Source organism: Prionailurus viverrinus, chromosome D1 (genome assembly GCF_022837055.1).
Source record: "Prionailurus viverrinus isolate Anna chromosome D1, UM_Priviv_1.0, whole genome shotgun sequence".
Taxonomy (NCBI): domain Eukaryota; kingdom Metazoa; phylum Chordata; class Mammalia; order Carnivora; family Felidae; genus Prionailurus; species Prionailurus viverrinus.
Genome location: NC_062570.1, coordinates 67,038,278 through 67,063,841, shown reverse-complemented (window position 1 = coordinate 67,063,841; position 25,564 = coordinate 67,038,278). Strand labels below are relative to the sequence as shown.

The 25,564-nt window shown below is 36.4% G+C and overlaps 1 protein-coding gene across 3 annotated transcripts in view; it reads left to right on the top strand.

Annotated features, from left to right (window-relative positions):
* Positions 1-25,564, top strand: part of SBF2 (SET binding factor 2) — a 501,522-nt gene that overhangs the window by 17,107 nt on the left and 458,851 nt on the right. The window lies entirely within an intron of this gene.

The following is a 25,564-nucleotide window of genomic DNA, read 5'->3' as shown; positions in this document are numbered from 1 at the left end:
TCATATGATGGAGGTCATTTTTCCTGTCAACATGTTTCCTTAAGTCTAGGCCTTCGATGGGGGTCACACAGTCCATTCCTGTTAGATCTATCTAAGGTACACTTTCCTGGTTCTAGTTTCCTGTCCAGGGATCTGTCTCTTCTGGATGATTATACCAAGACTGTGCTTCAGGAGATATTTCATTCCTTAACCATGGTCCTTAAACTGTGGGATAAACTGGACTGCTATATTAGAATTCAGACAGGAAAAGAAGAATGTACCACATACAGAAATGTGGGAAGAGGACATCTTTTTGTACCTGTTTTCCACCCATGGTCTCAGCATTGACAAAACTTTGATGTTACCTGGAAACACGGTCATAATATTCATGTACAAATCAAAGTGCAGCTAAACAAGCATCACATTCTCAGTTACTTTTAAAAGAAAAATAAATTCTGTAGAACTATGTGTTCATACTTGTTTTTAATTAATGCTTTGTAATCTTTCCTGTTTGATTTTAATCTGAACAAATAATGATACCATTTTCATTACTCAGTAAGCATGAATGTTAGTTGAAGCAGTTTTTAAAAAACAATAGTTTGAGTCTCCAAACATCTAAATCCTGGGCTGATTTAATTTGTACATTCAAATTGAAATAATGTTTTCTGAAAGCTGTCCTACCACTTTTGTTTTTGACCAAAAAAAATTTTTTTTGTACATTTACCTGCCACTGGATTTGACTTAGATCCTATAGAGAGTGTTATCTACCTTCTTGATTTATTTTCAGCCCTTCAAGGCATCATTGTAGATTAATGCAAAGGCCCTCAGGAAGGTGACATATTCCTGGGAATTGACCACATAGTCCTCATCCTGGTCCAGGTCCTCCATCACCTTTGCAGTGTTGGCATCCTACAGCTTTGGGCCAGTGGTGAGCTCTTTCTGGATTGGCTCCTTCCGCTCCTTCTTGGTCAGGGTGTTCTTGAAACCTTCCCTCCCTGAGTACTTATGGAAGATGGCCATGAGGAGGCCAAAGCCCTGATCAGGTGACATGCCATGGCTGGGCGCTGGGCTCAGGACAGGTGGTTAGGAGAGCATTGAGGGAGTGTTGAGGGACCTCTTACCACTTTTTTTTTACTCTTTTGTAGAATGAGTCTAGTTTTTCTACTAATGATTAAACAATAACTACTTACCAAAGCATCCGATTAAAATATCAAACTAAACCAGCATAACTGGTGTTTTATGCACATGTTATGGCTCACTAGGGATTATGTATTTTTAATGGACAATTTTGGAGAAATGGTATGGTGAAATCACCATTTTGCCAAGATGCCATCCTACTGGGTGTGAAGTGATGTACTGCTGACATTTTAACATGTTTTTCTGGAAGTTTTTGTGTGCATTTTTAGGTATTTTTTTTCCAGTGTGATTTCTTTTTTTTAATGTTTGTTTATTTATTTTGAGAAAGAGAGAGAGGGAGAGGTAGAATTCCAAGCAGGCTCCATGCTGTCATCATAGAGCCTGACATAGGGCTCGATGTCATGAACTGTGAGATCATGACCTGAGCTGAAATCAAGAGTTGGATGTTTAACCAACTGAGCCACCCAGGTACTCCATCTTTTTTTCCTTTAATTGAAGTATAATTGACATACTGTATCTTACGTTTTAGATATAGTGATTTGATATTTTTATACATTATGAAATGATCCCCACTGTAAGTCTAGATATAGACACTGCTCACTCTCTCTGTCAATATAAATGAACAGACATTACAGTATTATTGACTATGTTCCCTATGGTATATGTTATCATTTTTATTTTACTTGTTACAAAAGAAGTTTGTAGCATCTATTTTCTTATGCAATCCATATTTTTAAAACTTAACTGCTTATTACTGGCAGCTTTCCATATTCTAAATATATATTATATGATAGCACTAATTTTTATTAGCTAAAAATTATGTTTATTATTTTAACATATAATTTATTGTCCATATAGTCATTTTACCAATTAATCTCTTATGATTAGACATTTTGGTTATTTTTAAATTTTTGCTGTTAAAAATAGTTGCCTGTGAAGAATCCTCCTAGCTAAATCTTTGCATTCATCTTTAATTTCTTGGGATAAAAAAGAGGCCAGTAAAGTTTAGTAGTTAAAAGCAAGGGATTGAGCCAGATGGTCTGAGTTTGATTCCTTGTTGATTCCTCTTAGTAGTTCTGGCCTTAGACAAGCTATGTAATTTTTCTGCGTGTGAGTTTCTGTATCTATAAAATGGTATAATAATAAATAGTATCACCTCATAGAGTTGTTTTGAAGATTAAATGAGTCAGGTGCCTGGGTGGCTCAGTCAGCTAAGCATCTGACTTCGGCTCAGGTCATGATCTCACAGTTCATGAGTTTGAGCCCCATGTCGGTCTCTGTGCTGACAGCTCAGAGCCTGGAGCCTGCTTCAGATTCTGTCTGTGTCTCCCTCTCTCTCTGCCCTTCCCCTGCTTATGCTCTGTCTCTCTCAAAAATAAACAAAAATTTAAAAAAAGATTTTATGAGTTAATTTCTACAAATTATTTAAACAGTGTCTGGCACACAGTGTTAAGTTTTAATTTCTAACAGTATAATTGCTAGGTCAAAGGATAGGTATATTTATGTTTATACTTATAAGTATATTTATGTGTTAATTTTCTCCTCAGCATCCTTTCCTGTGGGAAGCTGTTGTCTGTTTCCTGTAGTCCCAGAGAAAATGCTAGTCCTAGTTACTCCCACCCCCTATCTTAAACTGGGCTAAATAGAGCCATCTCTGGGTCTTTTCTTCTGGAAGAAACAAGGAAATCTCTTTCTTTCTACAAGGATAACTAAGGTTGGAGACCATGACCAAGTTGGGGGTGCCAATGTGTTTTTTCCCTCCTGTGTTTAGAGAGTCTGGCTGAATACTGAACAGAGTCAAAGATAGCCAAAACATGAGGGAGAGAGTGCGAGCTTTGAAAAGATCATTTAAACTTCTGGTTCCAGCCATTCTTAGCCAAAAGAACATTAAAAAAATAGTTTTGAGGTATATTGCTCAATTCTCTTCCGGAAGGATTGTGTTAATTTTTACTCTCATTTCCTTCAGGGGGATTTTAATTAGAAAAAAATCACTTAATAAGATTCATTGCTTAAGCAACAACAGAGGAAACTGCAAAGTCTCATGAAGGTGAGAATGCTAAGGAACTGGAGCAGGGATATGAGACCTTATACCTAATTCAAATTATGTCTCTGCAGTGTTACAAGTTGTTACTTGTCTTTGGCCTTTATCATGTCCTAAACATATTTAAAACCAGTGATCTTAGTTCTGAAAATTACAAGGTCTTCCCTTGAGGGCAATATCCTATGAACAGAAAAATCTTTAAAACTGGAAAAAAGTCCTTTCAGCAGAGATACTTCTATTATTTTAGCAGACTACTATCTAATGGATGGTGAATAATTATTTACTTAGTATTTATCAAGTAGACAGAGTTGTAGAACTTTCTTTTTTGGTGATTTCCCTAATAGACTGAGTTTGGAGAAAGAATTTTTATCTTCCTTGGAAAGGCTCATTTTCCATTGGTGAGACCCTTCTGTAGATAACTTCTTTTCCCTTGAGCCTTTGTTTGTAGCTCTTTTATATATTTTATTAATTTATAAGGTCAGTACCATGATTTTAAGAAAACAACTTGTTTGGGAACTTGACATCTCAAGGTATTTTCTCCTTTAAGCAAATATTCTGTCATTATATTTTATGTAAAATATAAGACTTGAAAACTTGAAATTGAAGATTTTTTTTATGTTTTGAGAGAGTGAGTGTGCACATTCTTACAGCAGGGATATGTACCCAACAAGTGGCTCAGTCTCACTGTGAGATCATGACCTGAGCTGAAATCAGGAGTGGGATGTTTAACAGACTGAATCACCCAGGCGCCTCAAAGATTCTTGTTTAAAGAAAATGACTAGTTTTGGGACAAGTTTTTAAGTGAAAAAAATCTGTTTATAGTTAAGGACATCTGCTTGTAGGTAAAAATACGTGCTTTGTTTTTTCCAGATTAAGCTAAGTCTAGTTACATTTAGAGAAAGAAATCAAGTATCAGAACAAGCTTGGAAAATAATAGTACGAAAATTAATTTGCAATGGAAAGTGGCAGTTGGGACTGGAGTGAATTTTACAAATGCTTTATATAATTGTCCCACGCGGTTGTATGGAATTTGAAAAGAATGTTACTTGTTTTTCTTTTGAGACAGATGTTTTACCAAATAATTTTAGCCTGAGTAAACCAAGATCCACACAGGATTAGATTAATAATATCATTTTTTTTAAAGGAGGAAAGAAATGAGCGGGAACAACAATAAAGATTGATTTAGGATGGTGAAAAACTGAAGGTTTTTGAAAATACAAGTTAACTACATTACCCTTCTACCTCCCCCAAATTTTCTTTTACTGCTATTGTTCAGATTGTGTGTTTGAAGAATGTGATTGTAGAAGAATGAAGGATATTTGAAAACACTATAGCATTTGATAAAGTCACCACAATATGTTTCAGGAGATTATAGGATAATATTCTCTGGCCTTTTTAAATTTTTTGAAAGATGGGATGCATAGTTTCTACTAATATGACTGCCACTTATCAAATACCATATGTCAAACTTTATCTGGTTTCGTTAATTTCTCTTAAATATATAAGGTAGATGAAGTTACTGAGATTTGGAGACATTAAGTAATTTGCTCAGGGTTACATAGCTGGAACTTGAGGCATCAGTATCTGAATCCTGGTGTGTGTGTTTGTTTGAGTTCAAGGCTCTTGTTCATACACAGTGAACAAATCCTCTGTTGAAATTGGGGTATCCCCAGGTAAATACATTATTTAGTTATTTGTTTATTTGACAAGTCTCTATTGGCTATCATGTGCCAGGCATCACGCTGCAACAAAAAACAAGCCAGATACTGAAGGTTCCCTTTTACAAGTTCTATTAATAGGAGTAGAGAATTTAGGAAAAAGCTAGACTCTTCTTTAGAAAAAGATTAGCAGCCTTTCATAAGTGAAGTGCCAAATGGATTTAAGCCATTTAGTCAAGTGTCAATAATTGAGTGATTGGTTGGTATTCGGGGAGGGGGATATTGACTTTGTTCTTAAGGAATTTATAATTTTGTTAAGCTTGATCAGTCTCATTAGCAAAGAAATGGAAAATTCTTCCTTTAAAAGACTCACATCCTTATCAGTATGAAAACTAAATTTGTAATCATTGGGTAGTTTTGGACAGCCACAAGGCATCAAGAGGATACTAGCAAGGGTATATAGATGGGGACTAGGAGGTGGAACTGCCTACAGAAAAAAAAAAATCCACCTAAATGTCTTCTAGGACTTGGAAATTCAGTATTGTCAAATGAACATACCTGGCTCTTCCAAACTTTTTCACATTGGTCATTCACCCAAGTCAGAAACTTGCTGCACTTTTTCTTTTCTCCCTCATTTTCACTTGAAAGTGTTTAATTTTTCTTCTTAAATTTTTCTCACATTCTTCTTTCTGTCTGTTCCTATAGTCAATGCCTTTCTTTTCCTGGAAGGGAAAATGGAAGGGTCTTTTTCCATTAGTATAAAGAGCACTCTGTTTGGACATAGGTTTGGCTGCCTATAGTAGAGACCTAACATAAATGTCTTCAACAATATAGAAATTTATTTCTCTTTCACATAAAGGTCTGGGTCTAGACAGTTTTAGGTTTGTATAGGCTGCTTCCAGCTTTATTTATTTATTTATTTTTTACTTTTTATGCTGATTATTTTGCTGACTTGTCTATCTATCTATGAGCTCTTTTAAGATAGGAATTGTATCCTACTCATTTTTTAAAAATTCCTAGTCCCTAGTAAAGTACCTGGCACCTAAGAGATTCCTAATAAATATGTGTGAAATGAATTTTGAATAAACAATTTACTTATGTGGGATGGCAACCTAAATGCTATCCTTTTCTGCTCCCTCTATGTCTTTAAATAGGTACTTTACCTAAAAAGAGAATTTTTAGTATAAATAGATCAGGTCTTTATACAACTGCTAAATCATTTATGCTCAGCTTTTTTTCCTGATAGGCTAAGTTTAATTTTCCTGAAATACTTTGATTATTAGAGTTAGAGGTAAGGGAGACTGAGTCACTGTACAAATTATCGATGGGGGGAGGGGTAAATTATGGCTGCTGGCCATCCCTTCCTCATTATAAGGACTACTCTGGAGCCACGAAGAGAGGAGTGTGGCAACAGAACTGTTTTGGAATCTATTGACTGTTATGATCTTCAAGCTGCTATTTACAAATGTCCCTTAGTAGGCTTTACCTAAGATGGAAGCACAGTTATATAAGCACCTTGAATTATCTTGTAGTTATTATTTTTTATATTAATTTCATAAATTAATATAAAGACTTATTTGGGCATCTTTTCTCACATAGTGCTTGAGTTAATTATTTTTATTTATTTTTTAATGTTTATTTGTGTTAGAGAGAGGGAGATAGAGTGTGAGTGGGGGAGGGGCAGAGGGAGAGGAAGACACGGAATCTGAAGCAGGCTCCAGACTCTGAGCTGTCTGCACAGAGCCTGATGTAGGGCTCAAGCTGACAAACCACGAGATCATGACCTGAGCCAAAGTCCGACGCTTAACTGACTGAGCCACCCAGGTGCCTCAGAGTTATATTATTTTTTAATGTTAACTACGTTTTTGCTTTTTAGGGATAACAGAGTGTTCAAGTATTCCCTTACATATCCTATAAGAATTTTTGAATATGTTGAATGTGTTCCAGATATTTTAATTTCAACCAGGATAAGTTTTCCATTTGATATGGCATATTCCTCTTTTTTACGTAGTAAATGTAGTTTAACAAAATGAAAGAGAAAAATAATATCAACTCAATAGGTGCAGAAAAACAGATTTGACAAAACTCAACATCCATTTATGATAAAAACTCTCAACAAAGTGTGTATAGAGAAGTGTACCTCAACATACTAAAGCCCATGTATGACAAACTCAGAGCTAACATCATACTCAGTGGTGACAAACTGAAGGCTTGGGGTGCCTGACTGGCTCAGTTGGTAAAGCATGTGACTGTTGATCTTGGGTTGGGAGTGTAAGCCCCATTTTGGGAACAGAGCTTATATTTTGAAAGGAACCCTGAGGGGAGCTTGGCTGTCTCAGTCAGTACAACATGCAACTCTTGATCTTGAGATTGCAAGTTTGAGCCCCACATTGGGTGTAGAGATTACTTAAAAATAAAATCTTAAAAAACAAACAAACCCTGAAAGCTTTTTCTCTAAGATCAGGAACAAGACGGGAATGCCAGTTTTATTCAGCACATTATTGGAAGTCCTAGCCATAGCAATAAAGCAAGAAAAAGAAATAAAAGGCATTGACATTAGAAAGTAAGAAGTAAAACTGTCAGTATTTGCAGATGACATGATACCCATTCATAAAAAATCCTAAACTCTGCACCGAAAAAAGTGTTAGAAATAATAAACGAATTCAGTAAAGTTGCAAGATACAAAATCAGTATACAGAAGTCTATTGCTTTTCTCTATACTAATAACAAACTATCAAAAAGAAATAAGAAAGTAATCCCATTTACAACTGCATCAAAAAGAATAAAATACCTAGGAGTAAATTTAACCAAGGAGGTAAAACATCTGTATACTGAAAACTATGACACTGATGAAAGAAAATGGAAAAGACACAAATAAATGGAAAGATATTTTGTGCTCATGGTTTGGAAGAGTTAGTATTGTTAAAACTGTCCATACTATCCAAAGCAATCTATAGATTCAATGCAATCTTTATCAACATTTCCTTGGCATTTTTCACAGAACTAGAACAAATAATTCTAAAATTTGTTCAGAACCATAAAAGATCCCAAATAGCCAAAGCTGTCTTGAGAAGGAAGAACAAAGCTGGAGGTATCACGCTTCTTGATTTCAAACTCTACTACAAAGCTATAGTAATCAAACAGTATGATATTGGCCTTACAATAATGTCACACAGGGGCGCCTGGGTGGCTCAGTCGGTTAAGTGTCCAACTTTGGCTCAGGTTATGATCTTGCGGTTCATGAGTTCAAACCCTGCATTGGGCTCTGTGCTGACAGCTCAGAGCGTGGAGCCTACTTCAGATTCTGTGTCTCCCTCTGTGTCTGCACCCCCACCCTCAAAAATAAATAAAAATTAAAAAAATTTTTAAAAATAGACACAAATCAGTGGAACAGAATTGAGAACCCAGAAATAAGCCCACACATATATGGACAATTAATTATGACAAGGGAGAGATGCTTGGGTACCTCAGTCAGTTGAGCATCTGACTCCTGATCTTGGCTCAGGTTGTGATCTCATGGTTTGTGAGTTTGAGCCCCATGTGAAGTTCCGCTTTGGGCTCTGCACTGACAGTGCGGGATTCTCTCTCTCGCCCTCTTTCTCTCTGCCCTTCCCCTGCTCTTGCACATGCACTCTCAAACAAACTTAAAAAAAATTTATGACAAGGGAGCCAAAAACATACAATGGAAGGAGGACAGTTTCTTCAATAAAATGTGTTGGAAAACTAGTCAACTGAATGCAAAAGAATGAAACTAAACCATTATCTTACACCATACATAAAAATTAACTCAGAATGGATTAAAGACTTGAATGTAAGACCTGAAATCATAAAATTCCTTGAAGAAAACATAGGCGGCAGTCTCGACATAACTTTTAGTGATATGTTGTGGATCTGATGCCAAAGGCAAGGGTAAGAAAAGCAAAAATAAACAAATGGTACTACATCAAACCAAAAAGCTTCTGCGTATTAAAGGAAACCATCAAAATGAGAGGGCATCCCAATGAATGGGAGAAGTTATTTGCAAATCATATATCTGCAAATACCTTAGTATCCAAGATATGTAAAGAACTCCTACAACTCCCTGGTTGGCTCAGTCAGTGGAGCATATGACTCTTGATCTCAGGGTCATAAATTTGAGCTCCACATTGGGTGCAGAGATTGCTTTAAAAAAAAAAGAACTCATACAACTCAACAATAAAAAACAAATCTGATTAGAGAAGGGGAGTGGAAGAATGCCTGGGTGGCTCAGTTGGTTAAGTGTCCGACTCTTGATCTTGGCTCAGGTCTTGGTCTTGGAGTCATGGGTTCAGGCCTCATGTTGGGCTCTGTGCTGGGCACGAAGCCTATTTAAAAAAAAAAAATGGGGGCAGAGGATCTGAACTGATGTGTTTCCAAAGAAGACATATAGATAGCCAGTAGGCACATGAAAAGATGTTTAATGTCACTAATTACTAGGGAAATGCAAATCAAAGCCACAATGAGATATCACCTCTCACCTGTTAGAATGGCTGTTGTGAAAAAGTTAAGAGATAAGTGTTAGAGAGGATGTGGAAAAAGAGAGCCTTTGTACACTGTTGGGAAACAATGTGGAAGTTCCTCAAAAAGTTAATTATAAATACATCAGGGGCACCTGGGTGGCTTAGTTGGTTGAGCATCCAACTCTTGATTTTGGTTCAGGTCATGATCCTGGGGTCATGGTATCGAGCCGTGTGTCATGCTCTGTGCTAAGCATGAAGCCTGCTTGAGATTCTCTCTTTCTTCCTCTGCCCTCTCCCTCACTCATGTGCTTTATCTCTAAAATAAAAAAATAATAAAAAATAAAATTTATAAAAATAACCAACTTGTTTGAGTACTAGCTTCATATCTTTTAGGGATAAAAATGTGGAATCATTAAAATTACTATAAAATATGAATGATATATGTGCTTATTTCCTTTTGTCCATACCTAAATGTTGATTTCTTATGGTGGTATTTTTTGTTTAAAGGAGGATTACAGAAGAGTCTTATATGTTTTATTATTGGCCTTTAACAGATGTAGACAGAAGGTATCTATAAAGTGATAGGAGATTTTAAGATCCTAAATGTGTATTGTGTATAATTTTTGCAGCAGGAAAGTAGTAACCCTTCTTTAGGATTAATTAAATGTTGTATTGAACAATGAGAAGATGTTGATCAATTTTAAAGAATGTCATCACTTTTGATGTGATTTTTCTGACTTACATGGTCATAAAATTAGTTTACACATAACTTCCCAGGGAAACCTTTGTCCTAAGATAAAGATCTGAGACCTCTGGTGTCAGAGGTCTTCACAGAATATTTTGAGAAAGCATCAACAGTTCATTTTGCACTGGTGAATTCAGTAGCCAAGAACTCAGAACAAAACAACAAAACCAAGGGCAACTTGGTTAAAAGTTATCATGGTTTTTACTTTAGTTTTCACCATGTGTGTGTGTTGTATATGCAGATACATGTATGTATTTATATTTTAGTTGAGTGACAGGTTAGTTGTCTTTTGGAAATTATGTCTTATAAAAGAATTTATACTTACATAGAAAGTATGATCAACATCACTACTGTCTTTTGTGTTCTATCAAGAGGCAGCTCCCAAGAGGCTTACACTCTGTTTTATAAATACAAGACAGTGTGTGAAAAGATAACTAACATAAAATTGCCAGGTGAGTGCTATAGCAGGAAGACTGAGGGTTCAGAAGGCTGAGGGTGACAAGAAAGGGTAGTGGAAATAATTGATTTTAAATTGAAACTTGAGGGTGGGGCGCCTGGCTGGTTCAGGTGTTGGAGCATGCAACTCTTGATCTTGGGGTGGTATGTTTGAGCCCCACGTTAGGTGCAGAGATTACTTAAATAAAGAAACTTAATTTTAAGTAATCTCTGCACCCAATGTGGGGCTTGAACTCATGACCTCCTGAGATCAAGAGTCTCATGCTCTTCTGACTGAGCCAGCCAGGGGCCCCCAAAATAAAATCTTAAAAACTTGAAACTTGAGGGATTAGATATATATTTTTTCTCTACATATGATTATGAAAAATTTCAAAGCTGTGAAGTTGAAGGAAGTTTATAGTGAACACTGCATGCATACTATCTATTTTGTACAATTTACATTTTACTATATTTTATTACATATTAATCCATCTGTTTAATTCCTCTGTCATCCATTTATTCATCTGCTTTTGGATGTGTTTCAAAGTAAATTGTTGATATCATTATGCTTAATTATTAAACTTAGCATGCATATTATCAACATTCTAAAATGAAATATTCTTTTTTTTTTTCTTTTGATGTAAAATTTACGGATAATGAGATACACAAATCTTAAGTTTACGTTTCTGGGAATTTTATGCACTGCATAACCCAGCCTCTTATCAAGATATAGTAGGGGCACAGTTAAGCGTCTGACTTCAGCTCAGGTCATGATCTCATGGTTCAAGGGTTTGAGCCCTGTGTTGGGCTCTGCACTGACAGCTTGGAGCCTGGAGCCTTGTTCAGATTCTGTGTCTCCCTCTCTCTCTGCCTCTCCCCAACTCACGTTCTCTTTCTTTCTCTCTCAAAAATAAATAAACATTAAGAAAAAGATACAGTATAGTACCATTACCTCAAAATGTTCCTTTATGCCTGTTCCCAGTCCATTCTTGCCCCTAACCTCCTAGAGGTAATCACTGTCACTGTTCTTTTTTTTCACCATAGATTAATTTTTCCATTCCAGAACTTCATGTAAATGGAATCATACAGCGTGTATACTCTTTTATGTAAGTCTTCTTTCACTCAGCATGGTTTTTAAAATTTATTTTTATTTTTTAATTTTTTTTAATGTTTATTTTTGAAAGAAAGAGAGAGAGTGCGAGAGCATAAGCGGGGGAGGGGCAGAGAGAGAGGGAGACACAGAATCCGAAGCAGGCTCCAGGCTCTGAGCTGTCAGCACAGAGCCCAGTGCGGGGCTTTAACTCATGGACTGCGAGATCATGATCTGAGCCAGTCAGAGGCTTAACTGACTGAGCCACCCAGGCGCCCCTCACTCAGCATGTTTTTGAGATGCATCCACATTGTTATATCTATCAAAAGTTTCTTCCTTTTTTTTTTTTTTTTAAGTTTGTTTATTTTTGAGAAAGAGCACATGCTTGTGAGCGCGCAAGCAGGGGAGGGGCAGGGAAAGAAGCAGGTGCCCCTCTTCTGTTTTTTTGTTTTTGGTTGTTTTTTTTTTAACTGTTAGTAATACATAGCAGTTTATCCCTTCTTTTGATGGATACCTGGACTATTTAGTTTTTGGCCATAATGACTAAAACTGCTGTGAATACTCTTATGAGTCTTTTTGTGAAAATGAAAATATATGTTCATTTCTCTTAGGTAAATATTTAGCAGTTGAATTTTTGGGTCATAGGTGGGCATGTGTTTCATTTTATAAGAAAGTGCCCCAACCTGGTTGGCTCAGTTGATTAAGCGTCTGACTCTTGATTTTGGCTCAGGTTATGATCTCACGTTTCATGAGATTGAGCCCCATGCAGGGCTCTGCACTGACTATGCAAAGCCTGCTTGGGATTTTCTCTCTCCCTCTCTTTCTGCCCCTCCCCTGCTTGCTCTCTCGCTCTCTCTCTCAAAAAATAAAAAATAAAATAAACTAAAAAATAAAATAAAATTTTGATATAATTTTTAAGGTTGATCTAACCAATTTCCTTGCTATCAAACAGGAGAACCCAACTATCCAAATCAGAGGAGAATGGTAAATACTTATTAAAATAACTATGAGTTATTCCTAGAAAGTATATAACTATTTTAATATATGAAGTTTATCTAATATGATCCAGGCATTAGTATGGTTAAAAACACAGTAAATGGTAATGAGATCACTTGTCTTTGGATTTGGCATTTTTTGTTATTAAAAGTCCTGAATAGGAGCTACCGTTTATTTGTTCTCTTTGTGTTTCTTGTTATTTTAGTAAGTCTGCAAATTGATTCCAGATATGATAACCTTAGAATAAAAGAAATAATTTATTATTTTATAAAATGGGTTTCTTTTGTTGTCAACTTTAAAAGTTGTTATGTTTTGGAATATTTTTTAAAATGTTGATCCTTTAGATAAGGTATATCTCATATTGATGTAACATTTTTACCCTGTTATGGAAAAATCATTTCATTAAGATCAAAGGTATTTTCAGAGTATTTGGTATTATATGCAAATTGTACGAAGGGTGAGAGATTCCCTAGAGTTAAGGCATTTTGTGGCTACAGTGGTCTAGTAAATTTAAAAAAACACTGTTTACCAGATTTTTACATCCAGTAATAAGATTTATTTCTTCCTTCTTAGTTATGGTCTAAGGACAAGATTTTTATGTTGAGTGAAAGAAAAGAAGTGCATGCAGATTAATAGTATCAGCTAACATTTATTCAGCGCTTGCTGTCTACACAAAACACGTTACAAACATCTCATTTAATCCTCATAGCCTTACTCTATTTCCATTTTACAGATGGGAATTGGAGGCTGTAGGTAACCAGTCTAGAGTTATGCATCTTAGAGTAGAGGACCTGGGATTCAATCCCAAGCATTCTTTCTATAGTCCATCCTCTTTTAACACCTGAACTGTACAGTTTCATTTCAGTGAAATAAATTAAAATTTCCTCATTTGAATTTAAATAAGATTGGTTGCAAGAAAAAGAGTTACTCAAGCTAGTTTAGTCAAAAGAGAGGTGATTATAAAGGGTACAGAAACGATCTAGAAATCCAAAGGCTCAGTTCATAAGAGCTAGCAATAACTCTCAAATGCAGGCATGTAGCCTGTCTGTTGCTCATCTCTACAGGACTGCTCTGTTCAACTCCCCTTTTTTTTCCCTGTTGGTCAGTTCCTTTGCTCCCTAGGGTTTCCTGTTCCTTTTCTAATTTCCTCTAGCTGTCCTACTGCCCCTCTATAACTCTGCCGGCCTGTCTGCTTTGTTTATCCCATTTCTTGGGATAAATCATATTGGCCTTTCTCACCTTTTTTTTTTTTTTTTTTAAATTTTTTTTTCAACGTTTATTTATTTTTGGGACAGAGAGAGACAGAGCATGAACGGGGGAGGGGCAGAGAGAGAGGGAGACACAGAATCGGAAACAGGTTCCAGGTTCTGAGCCATCGGCCCAGAGCCCGAGGCGGGGCTCGAACTCACGGACCGCGAGATCGTGACCTGGCTGAAGTCGGACGCTTAACCGACTGCGCCACCCAGGCGCCCCCTTTCTCACCTTTTTGAGGCAGACCACATAAGTGAATGGGCTGTCCTCTGGGTACCTATTCTATCCAGTCATTTCTGAACAGAGGTAAAGTCACATGATCCCAAACCTGGTCATTGACCCTCAACATGGCCATGACATTTACACTGAGAAGTGGGGGTATGAGTCAGCAGGTATCATAAGATTTACCGATTAGACCTAGTTTAGGTGATTTATCAAAGAAAAGGATGGTCATGTGAAATTTTTTACTCGATGAAAATTTTCTTTTTTCATTTTAGTTTTATTAAATATTTCTGTAATTGAGAGAGAGAGAGAGAGAGAGAGAGAGAATGAGAGAGAGAGAGAGTGAGAGAGAGAGAGAGAGAGAGAGAGAGAACGTGAGTGGGGGAGGGGCAGAGAGAGAGGAAGACAGAATCCGAAGCAGGCTCCAGGCTCTGAGCTGTCAGCACAGAGTCTGATGTGGGGGCTTGAACCAACAGACTACAAGGTCAAAACCTGAGCCGAAGTCGGATGCCAAATCAACTGAGCCACCCAGGTGTCCCTAAATAAATATTTTCTAAGGTGCATTCCACAAAACAGTTCTAGGCAATGGCCTATGAACAGTGGTAACATTGGCTAAATATATATGGAAAATTCTGCTTAATGTATTTACTTCTTGGAGATTCACAGTGTGGATTAGCATATTAAAAATTCTTAGAATACCTGCAATATGGAAATTTGATGATGTCTTTTTAATATAACATTTCCCACACATATTTGGTCACAGAACTGTTAATGTATGATAGTTACCTCACTGAGCAGTGCTTTGGGAAGCTCTGCATTAGAGTAAGGTAAGAGTTTTTGTTTATTTTGTTTTGTGTGTGTGTGTGTGTGTGTTTAAGGATTAGTGTTATAGAATACTATTGGTAATTCTACTTGGCAGTCATTGACAGTAGAGGATCGTTGTTAAAAACATGAGCTTTGGCTTACATAGACAGGATTTTAATTTCAGCACTATCATTATATGTGATTTTGTATAAGAACTTAATCTTTATGGGCCTCAGTTTGTTAATCTGTGATATTTCCTGTTGGGTGCTTAGTCCAGTGTCTGACATGGTAAATACTTTATAAGTTGTGACATGTAAAACTACCTGTGTTTCTACTAGAAAATGTTTGGGTGCACCAGTTAGGGCAATCATTCTTCTATAGTAGGAAATTATCTTATATCTGAATAGTTTTATCTAGCATAATTCATGTGTTAGACTTCATTTTAGATAAATATGGAATATATGTGGGTTCAAAAGAGAATCTCAATTCAGAGAAAAGATATTGTTGGGAGAGAAGCTATTACATCTTCCACACCTGGGAGTAGAAAATATTGGGGTGGGTTAAGGGGGGGAGGGTTACTGTTTAATATCAGCTCTATAGGAGTGTGAAGGTGTAGGGGGTGACAGTATGGTAGGAGATCATACTTTGGAGAGGGTGGGTTAGATTTTTAAGTGTGAATTTACCTAATGATGTTTTGATTTAAAAGCCCAATGCATATGGATAAACATAATGCTCCAAGTGTGAATGACAGCCACAGCCCAATTCTGAAAAAAAACAAAACAAAAAAAAGAAAAAACAGCTGCAAGAGCTTGCATCAGTTGTTAAACTTTGTGTCATGAGTCCCCTCCATTTTGCCACAATTAATTGGACAACAGATTGGTATCAGTGATAAATATGTAGGCCATTGGCTTATAAACTAGCCTGATCCAAGAGCTGTACAGTATTCTTTCTTACAAAGTGGTGAATTAACTCAATGTCATCCTCTTCCTTACAGAATTTGACTATGAGATAGCAAAGAAAGCAGTAAGCAGAAGCTTAGGACATTAGAAACACTGTAGTAGAGAAAGTAGTCATAGTGGAGAGTAAAACATAACCACTGTCATAGTAGAGGCAGAATCAGGAAACAGTTATGACAATGTTTAGGGTTCTTATTGGATACTAGTCTTACTTTATGCTGACTAGTGTTTCAGTTTTCAGTGAAGCCTAATTGTGGAGACTTTTCTTGTGCTTCTGTACTACGTCACATATTCTTGCACTAAACTTGCATTTGTGAAGTAACTTAAGTGAACTTGCATATAGTTTTGGCAATTGGAAAGAGCCCATCTTGCTTACTACTACCAGCTACATCCTTTAAAGCACAATAATCCACTTAGTTGATGTAAATGGGATTATTTGATTAGCTGGGTGGGAGTAACAGGGACTTTGCCTGTGGCATTACTGACCAGGGAAGGTAATAGAGGTTGTGCTTCCCTTTTTTGACATAGTTGCCCCAGTATTAGAGTGAAGAAACCTGGGTTAATGGCTCTGCCACCTATTAGCTATGTATGATCTTTTTTTTTTTAATGTTTATTTATTTTTGAGAGAGAGTGAGTGAGAGCACACAAGCTGGAGAGGGGCAGAGAGAGAGGGAGACTGAGGATCTGAAGCAGGCTCCATGCTGTCAGCACCTGATGTGGCCCATCAGAGCCTCATGTGGGGCTTGAGCTCACAAACTGCAAGATCATGACCTGAGCCGAAATTGGATGCTTAACTGACTAAGCCATCCAGGGGCCCCTAACTATGTATGATCTTAGATAACACTCTTAATTTCATGGGCCAGAGTTTTCTTTCTACAATTTGAATTAGTCAAATTGTTTTTCCCCCCAGAAAAGAAGCTTTTTAGCAAAAAGCATTGTTCACAGCATTTAGAAATGGTTAGAGATAGCGATAGATATGAAAAATGAGAGGAAATAGTATCAATTAAACATTAAAATATTGGTGCAGCTTAACTAGTAAAGTCTAATAGTACTCAACATTATTCTACTCTTTTATTTGTGAAAAAGGAATGATGGGGGGTAATATATCTTCATAAGTGCGACATTAACTTGTCTACTTTTGTTACAGTGTGTTTGTTTTTGCTCTTTATTATATTTCAAATATTTATAACCATTTCCTCTAAGAATTTGACAAACAGATTTGCTTTTAATGCAGTGCTTTCCTAAGCTTTTTATCCAGAATCAACCTGATAAGTGGGGCAAAAGACCAAATGCTTTTTTTTGTTGGAGAATCTTGATCTTAAAGTTCGCCAAACTAAATTATACTATGATTCACCGTTAGTAATATTAGGTCACGAGTCTTTCTTACCTCTTATGAGAAAAAGTGCCCTTTAGCAAAAACAATTGAAGACTACCCCCAAAGTAGTCATTGTACTCTTAATATTGATAGATTAATATTTAAGTATTGGTATATGCTGTAATTTAGAGATTCTTTGTTATAATTTTCTGTTTCTCCATAGAATTGGGAACATAGCCAGGAACAAAAAGAAGCTTTGTAAAAAGAAGTATATATTTTTTGAGAGTTTGCCTTCTTTATGCTTCTATGTATAATTTATAGAATCAGAAAACATTTGTTGCAAAGGTGTATAATCCAGTCTCTTATGGCAGGCCTCTATTCCTAAACATAGAGGTGTAGTCTGGATTTGTGTTAAGAAATGGGAAATTCTAGGGGTGCCTGGGTAGCTCAGTCAGTTAAGCATCCCAGTCTTTTGTGTGGTGTTCAATTTTCCCTCCCACAGAACTTTTGGGATCTTATATATATTCTTATTTTTTGAAACTTCACTTCTTTAAATTGTTTTAATGATCATTTATTTTTGAAAGAGCATGAGTGGGGGAGACAGGTAGAGAGAAAGGGAGACACAGAATCTGAAGTAGGGTCCAGACTCTGAGCTGTTAGCACAGAGTCCAACATGGGGCTCGAACTCATAAGCCGTGAGATCATGACCTGAGCTGAGGTTGGACGCTTAACTGACTGAGCCACCCACATGCCCAAAAACTTCATGTCTTGTAGTGGGTCTTTTTGTATTCATTATTATAGATGTTCAGTAGCTCTTCCAAATTGGTAACTTGTGAATTTAAGTCCTTCCATTCTCCACTGTTTCTGTTCTCTTTTTGGAGCCCCAATTTTCATCTCTTTGGTTTTTGTTTTCTTTTTTGCTGTTCTGTTTCTTCCCTTTTTCTTCCATCTCCTTTTCATTTATACTGTCATTAAAAATATTTCAACAGCTTTTTTTTGTTGCTGAATACTTTTCATAACATTTTCTTCTTGTTTTTTTTTTTAATGGTTGCAATATCTTCTCTTATGTCTCTAAATGTATTACTGACTTTATTTATTTATTTATTTATTTATTTATTTTATTTATTTAAATGTTTATTTATTTTTGAGAGAGAGAGAGAGCATGAGCAGGGTAGGGGCAGAGAGAGAGGGAGACAGAGACTCTATCAGTGCAGAGCCTGATGTGGGGGCTCCATGCCATGATCTGTGATAGCATGATCTGAACTGAGATCAAGAATCAGATTCTTAACTGACTGAGCCACCCAGGCACCCCAAGATAGTACTGATTTGAAAAAATGTTTTTGTTTTCTTGACTATGTCTTTTTCTTCTAAGCCTCTGTGCCCTCCCTCCCCCTCCCCTTGTTTTGATCTTCCATGTTAGAGGCTTTCCTTAGCTTTCTCCTAATCTTGTACTCATTGTGAGGTTTTGGACTATTGGGTGATCGTGCTGGGATTGGGTTTGATAACCTCCCCAGTTTTTTTTTTTTAATTTTTAAAAAATATTTTATTTATTTATTTATTTATTTATTTATTTATTTATTTTTAAATTTTTTTTCAACGTTTATTTATTTTTGGGACAGAGAGAGACAGAGCATGAACGGGGGAAGGGCAGAGAGAGAGGGAGACACAGAATCAGAAACAGGCTCCAGACTCTGAGCCATCAGCCCAGAGCCCGACGCGGGGCTTGAACTCACGGACCGCGAGATCGTGACCTGGCTGAAGTCGGACGCTTAACCGACTGCGCCACCCAGGCGCCCCTATTTTATTTATTTTTGATAGAGACAGAGCACAAGTTGGGGAGGGGCAGAGGGAGAAGGAGACACAGAATCCAAAGCAGGCTCCAGGCTCCGAGCTGTCAGCACAGAGCCTGATGCGGGGCTCGAACTCACAAATTGCGAGCGAGATCATGACCTGACCCGAAGTTGAATGCTCAACCGACTGAGCTACCCAGGCGCCCTGTGTTTTTTTGTTTTTTTTTTTTTAAACCTTTTATTTGTCAGATTTTCCAGAGTAGGATCTTTCCATTTCCTGCCTGGGAAGTATAGATTTGGTTGCCAGAATTTGGTGAGCCAGGTAGGGGAATATTTGAGATTGCAGAATTCACTATGTAAACTTTTACATAATTCCCTCTCTTTTCAGCTCAAAGGCTAAATATTCCCATAGGTTATGGAAACTAATTTGATAATAAATTTCATATAATAAAAATAAAAAAAAAAATATTCCCATAGGTGAGTTTCTGCCTTTTAAATCTTTTCCTGATGGTAAATCTCCACTCTTCTGCTGGGATGGAACAAGGACAGTCACCCATGTACATAGAGACTATTTGGGGATTTACCAGTTTCTTAACTATGCTTTTAAATAGTTCTACTCACATTTCACTCCTAGAAGTATTTGGTACTGCCAACTACAGAGCTTGTTGGGGGTTTTGAAGTATAAATCAGGTAGCTTCTTGTCATCCCTTGTGAGGGCATAAGATTTAATGTTCTGAGGTGAGCTAATTCAGCTAAATTTATCTGGCTGCTTTTTAACTTTTATTTATTTATTTTTTAGTAGGCTCCATCCCCAAGATGCTTGAACTCAGTCCCCTGAGATTGAGAGTTGCATGCTCTACAGATAAGCCAGCCAGGTGCCCCCTGCTTTTTAACTTTTCAGCTTGCATTTTATCCTCTCTTGTTTTTTCCTTTTTCTTTGTGGTTGCATTGCTAATTGTTTCTTTGCTAGCACCTCTCCTTTATTTTAAAACTTCTGAAACACCAGAAAAAAACTTCTAGTAATTTTATTTGCTTATTGACTAATACCCAGTCAGGTTTCTGCAAAATCATTTTAAATTTTCAGAATTTCCTGGATGTTATTTTGCAAGATTTTGTTTGTGTGTTTACAATGAGATGTCAACTCTTAAAAAAGTGTTTTCAGATTAAGATAACATTTCTGACAAAAAGAATACAAGTGAAAAATATGTACATGTGTCTGCTTTATTGGCTAGGGCTTATTCTGTTTTTCTTCCTTTTCCATTATAGTCATAAAAAATGATATGCTGTGAATCTTTCCTCTGTAAGCTCTCAGCTCTACTTGTTGGCTAAGACAGATATTAAACCAGAAGAGAAGGGGGTTCTGGTAAAAATAGTAAGAGAAAATGTAGCAATAATCATAAATGTGAGACTTTTTTTTTTCATTTGGCAAATATTTATTGAATACCTATTATGTGCCAGTAATGCATAAAATGAATGTGGTCCCTGCTCTTACGGAGTTTATAGTCAGTTTGACAGACATTAAAAAAAAGTCTTAAATGACTGTTATCTACAATGTCAAACTATGTTAATGTTTACAAATACTCCAAAACAGTGTGCATCTAAATTTTAATGTGCATATGAATCTACTGGAGATTTGTTACAAATGTAGATTGTGATTCAGTAAGTCTGAGTTGAGGCCTGAGATACTGCATTTCTTTCTTAAAAAAATATCCTTTTTAAGGTTTGAGTTACATGTGATAAAATTCACACATTTTAGGTATATATGTTAACAACTTTTGACATACTATCTCTATCTCTATCTCTGTCTCTGTCTCTGTCTCTGTCTCTATCCTATTGTTACAACCACCCTAAAGACAGCGGTTTTAACAAGTTCCAGGTAATGCAAATACTGCTGGTTTGAGGGACCACACTTTTGAGTGTCAAGGTTATAATCATCAATTCAGACTTTACTCACCGAAACTGAGATAGCTCAATATCAACAAGAAGTTTTGGGTTGATTTTTATTTTAAAACTGGTCATGACTATGTATGTACATTTTTAAATTGTTTTGAATTGAAAACGAAGTGTCATGAGTTAAAAAGATACCAAAAACTGACCTGTTCTTGCCTCCTAGCTACACAGTTTCCCTTTGGACAACCATTTTTTGCATATCCCTCCTTAGATATTCTGTACATATAGAAGTAATTATATATTTAAATTCTCCACTTACCTCCTCCTTTTTTACACACATGGCTGCTGTTCTAAAGACCTGTTTCTCTGATGCTTTTATTTTATTTTATTTTATTTTATTTTATTTATTTTATTTTATTTTATTTGGGGGTGGGTGGGTGGAGAAAGAGTGAAAGAGAGGATTTCAAACAGGCTCTGTACTGTTAGCATGGAGCCCGATGCGCTGCTCTATCTCACTACTGTGAGATCATGACATGAGCCCAAATCAAAAGTTGGATGCTTAACTGTCTGAGCCAGTTAAGTGCCCCTGATGCTTTTTATTTTTTAAATTAGATTTTATCTTTTATTTTGTAATTTTAAAAAAATTGAAGTGAAATTTATATAGCATAAAATGCATAGATCATCAGCATACAATTTGAGCTTTAACAAATGAATACACTCTTGTAATGTAAATCCCAATCAAGACCTGATGCTTAACTTGGACAGGCTTCTGTCATGCTTATTTTGATGTTTCTAATTCTGTGATCATGCTAGGATTTAATAAAGCATTAATGAACCACTGCTTTATTGTATATAGGACTCATAGGTGCTTTGAGATATCAACTACTTTAAAAGAAACTTTATTTTTTAGAGACATTTTAGGTTCATAGCAAAATTAAAGGGAAAGTACAGAGTTCCCATACACCCTCTACTCCCACATGCATAGCCTCCCCCACTATCAACATCTTGCACCAGAGCAGGACATTTGTTACAGTTGATGAACCTAAATTCACACATCATAATCACTCCAAGTCCATACAAAATATAGAATAGTTTCACTGTCCTAAAAATCCTCTGTGTTCTATGTATTCATCTCTCCCTTTTTCCTACCCCCCGGCAAACAATGATCTTTTTACGGTCTCCATAGTTCTGCCTTTTCCAGAATGTCATATAGTTGATATCATGCCATATGTGGCCTTTTTCAAATCGGTGTCTTTCACTTAGTAATATGTATTTAGGGTCCCTGTATGTCTCTCCATGGCTTGATAGCTCATTTCTTTTTAGCTATGAATAATATTTCATTGTCTGCATGTTCCACAGTTTATTAATCAAGTCACCTACAAGGACATCTTGGTTGCTTCCAAATTTTGGCAATTATGAATCAAGCCACTCTAAACATCCATGTGCAGGTTTTTGTGTGGACATATGTTTTCAACTCCTTTGAGTAAATACCATGGAGAACAATTGCTGGATTGTATAGGAAGATTGTGTTTAGTTTTGTGAGAAACTACCGAAGTGTCTTCCAAAGTGGCTGTACCATTTTGCATTCCCTCCATCAATGAGTGAGAGTTCTTGTTTCATATTCTTAGCTACATTTGATGTTGTCAGTGTTTTGGATTTTGGCCATTCTAATAGATGTATAGTAGTATCTTATTGCTTTAATTTGCACTTTTCTAATGAAATATGGTGTTGAACATTTTTTATATGCTTATTGCTGCATTTGCATATCATCTTTGGTGAGGTATCTCTTCAAGTCTTTTGCCCATTTAAAAATTATTGGGTTGTCCATTTTCTTATTGTTGAATTTTAAGAGTTCTTTGTGTATCTATCTATATCTATATATATGTATACACACACACATATATGTGTGTGTGTATATATATATATGTGTATATATATGTATATATATGTATAATATATATATATATATATATATATACACATATATATATATTTAAGTTTATTTATTTTGGAGGGGGAGAGCACAAGCAGGGGAGGGGCAGGAAGAGAGGGAGAGAGAGGATCCCAAGCAGGCTCCATGCTGTCAGCTCAGAGCCTGATGCTGGGGCTCGATTCCATGAACTGAGCTCGATTCCAGAGCCTGATGCTGGGGCTCGATTCCATGAACTGAGCTCGATTCCAGAGCCTGATGCTGGGGCTCCATCTTCCATGTGAGATCATGACCTGAGCTGAAACCAAGAATTGGACACTTAGCCAACTCAGCCATCCAGGCACCCCTTTGCATCTTTTGGGTAACAGTCATTTATCAGATATATTGCTTATATATGCTTATTTCCCAGTCTGTGGCTTGTCTTCTCATTCTCTTGAATTAACTCACTTTTTAGAAGGGGATTCTGAAAAAGATTGAAGGGTAACAAAAGTTCTGATACAGAGAATGGTTTATAATTTTATGATTAAACTTTTTTTTAATGTTTATTTATTTTTTGAGAGAGAGAGAGAGAGAGAGAGAGAGAGAGACAGAGCACAAGCAGGGGAAGGGCAGAGAGAGTGAGGGAGACCCAGAATCCAAAGCAGGCTCCAGGCTCCGAGCTGTCAGCACAAAGCCTGACACAGTGCTCCAACCCACAAACTGTGAGATCATGTCCTGAGCCAAAATCAGATGCTTAGCCAACTGAACCACCCAGGCAGCCCTATAATTTTATGATTTAAGATAGATCTCCAGGGACACCTGGCTGATTCAGTTGGTTTAGCATCTGACTCAATTTCCCCGTAGGTCATGATCCCAGTGTCTTGGGATTGAGCCCCATGTTGGGCTCCACACTGGGCTTGGAGCCTGCTTGGAATTCTCTCTTTCTCCCTTTGTCCCTCTCCTCTGCTCTCTCTCTCTCTCTCGCTCTCTCTCTCTCTAAAACAAAAACAAAAACAAAAGAGAGGTCTTCAGATAAAAAATTTGGAAGTACTACTTACACATTCAGACTCACTTAAGATTTTTATTAATTTTGTGAAATACATAACAGTTGCATTAACCTGTATATTATTTTAAAAAGAAAAACACTTTAGTTACTCTCCATTGTCAACTTTTTTTTTTTTTTTAAGATTTTAATCTCTATATTCAACATGGGGCTCAAACTCACAACCTTAAGATCAAGAGTAGCATGCTTTATTGACTGAGCCAGCCAGGCATCCCCCACTCTGTTGTCTAATAAAATTCTTTCATTATCTCTCTTGAACACATTTCCAATTTTTATTGTTACTGTTTTCCTTTATAGATGATATACAATACATCAGCCAAACTGAACCATTCTGTATTTCCCACAGAGGTCAGATTCAGGGCCTTGTTTGTTCTGTCTTTCTCCTCTCTATTCAAAAATCTTCTATCCTTTAAGTCAAGTACTACCTTTTCATGATACCTTAAGGAAGACTTTGAATCTAACCTAAGAATATGGTACAAAATATGCAAAACTTAGTATCTAATGATGTTTGTTGTAGCATTATTTATAGTAGCTAAGTAGTGGAGACCACCATAATGTTTAGCAACAGTGGAACAATTATAATGAAAAATGATGTATAGTAGGGCCATATAGAAACATGGAGAGATGATTATGGTATAGTTGGGGGTAAAAAGCCAAATGCCAAAATCATGCATGCAAAGTAATTACAGTTCTGAAACAAAAAACAAATGAAAATAGATGAAATGAGGAAGTACACCAAAATAAGTTTTATTAGAGTGGTAGAATGACATGTGCATTTTTTTCTCATTTTATAAATTTTATGTAATACATGTAAAATTAAATAATAATAAATTTTTATGGTAAATATTTGTGCATTTTATTTTACTGTTTAAAGGTTTGGTCAAAGCACTGTTAGGAAAACCCCAAAATGAAGCACATAAAGTGTTGAATATTGGGTAACTGCATTGTAAGGGTTTGCAGTGTTTTATAGTTAGCTATAAAAGTTATATCTTTTAGTGATCAGGAGAGCTAGGAGACATCTGAATGTGATGTTTGGAGATGGCAGAATTGGTGAAATTTTAATCTTCTAGTTTCTGGCTCTTTGAAGAAAAAAACATTCTTAAAAAATCATGGGGTATTGCCTGTGAGAAGAAGAGAAGGTAAAATAAGATGAGAGTGCATCTTTTTTTTTCCTTTTTCTTTTTGTAAGTAGTCTCTGTGTCCAATGTGGGGCCCAAAGTCACGACCTTGAGATCAAGAGTTGCAGGCTACCAAATGAGCCAGTCAGGTGCCCCAAGATGCGAGGGCTGATGAATGAAGATATTGAAAGGACATAGGAAAGGGAAGGGCAGCCATATAAATAGAGATGACTATAAAAGAGAGACACCAGAGTGTAAAAATAGTGTGGAGAAGGCCAAAGCTTGGAATGAAGCTTGTGACAAATGCTTAAGTCCATAAAAAGCTTTTAAAATTATTTTAATAGCAATAACAACAAAGACAGAAAGAATAGTCCTGCTGTTTGGACTGTAGTGTTATGTTAGTAAATTGTCAGCGAAAGCAGAGCATTTCTGTTCCCATTTGGCTTTGATCTTTTATTTAAAGGAGAATTATTTTCTATTTTTATTTTTATTTGAATATAGTTGACATACAATGACATACATTAGTTTCAGATGTACAATGTAGTGATTCAACAAGTTTATAGTTATGCTGTGCCCACCACAAGTGTAGCTACCATCTGTCACCATACAATGCTATTACAGTACAAGTGAGTATATTCCCTAAACCATACCTTTTATTTTCATGACCTGTTAATTCCATTACTGGAA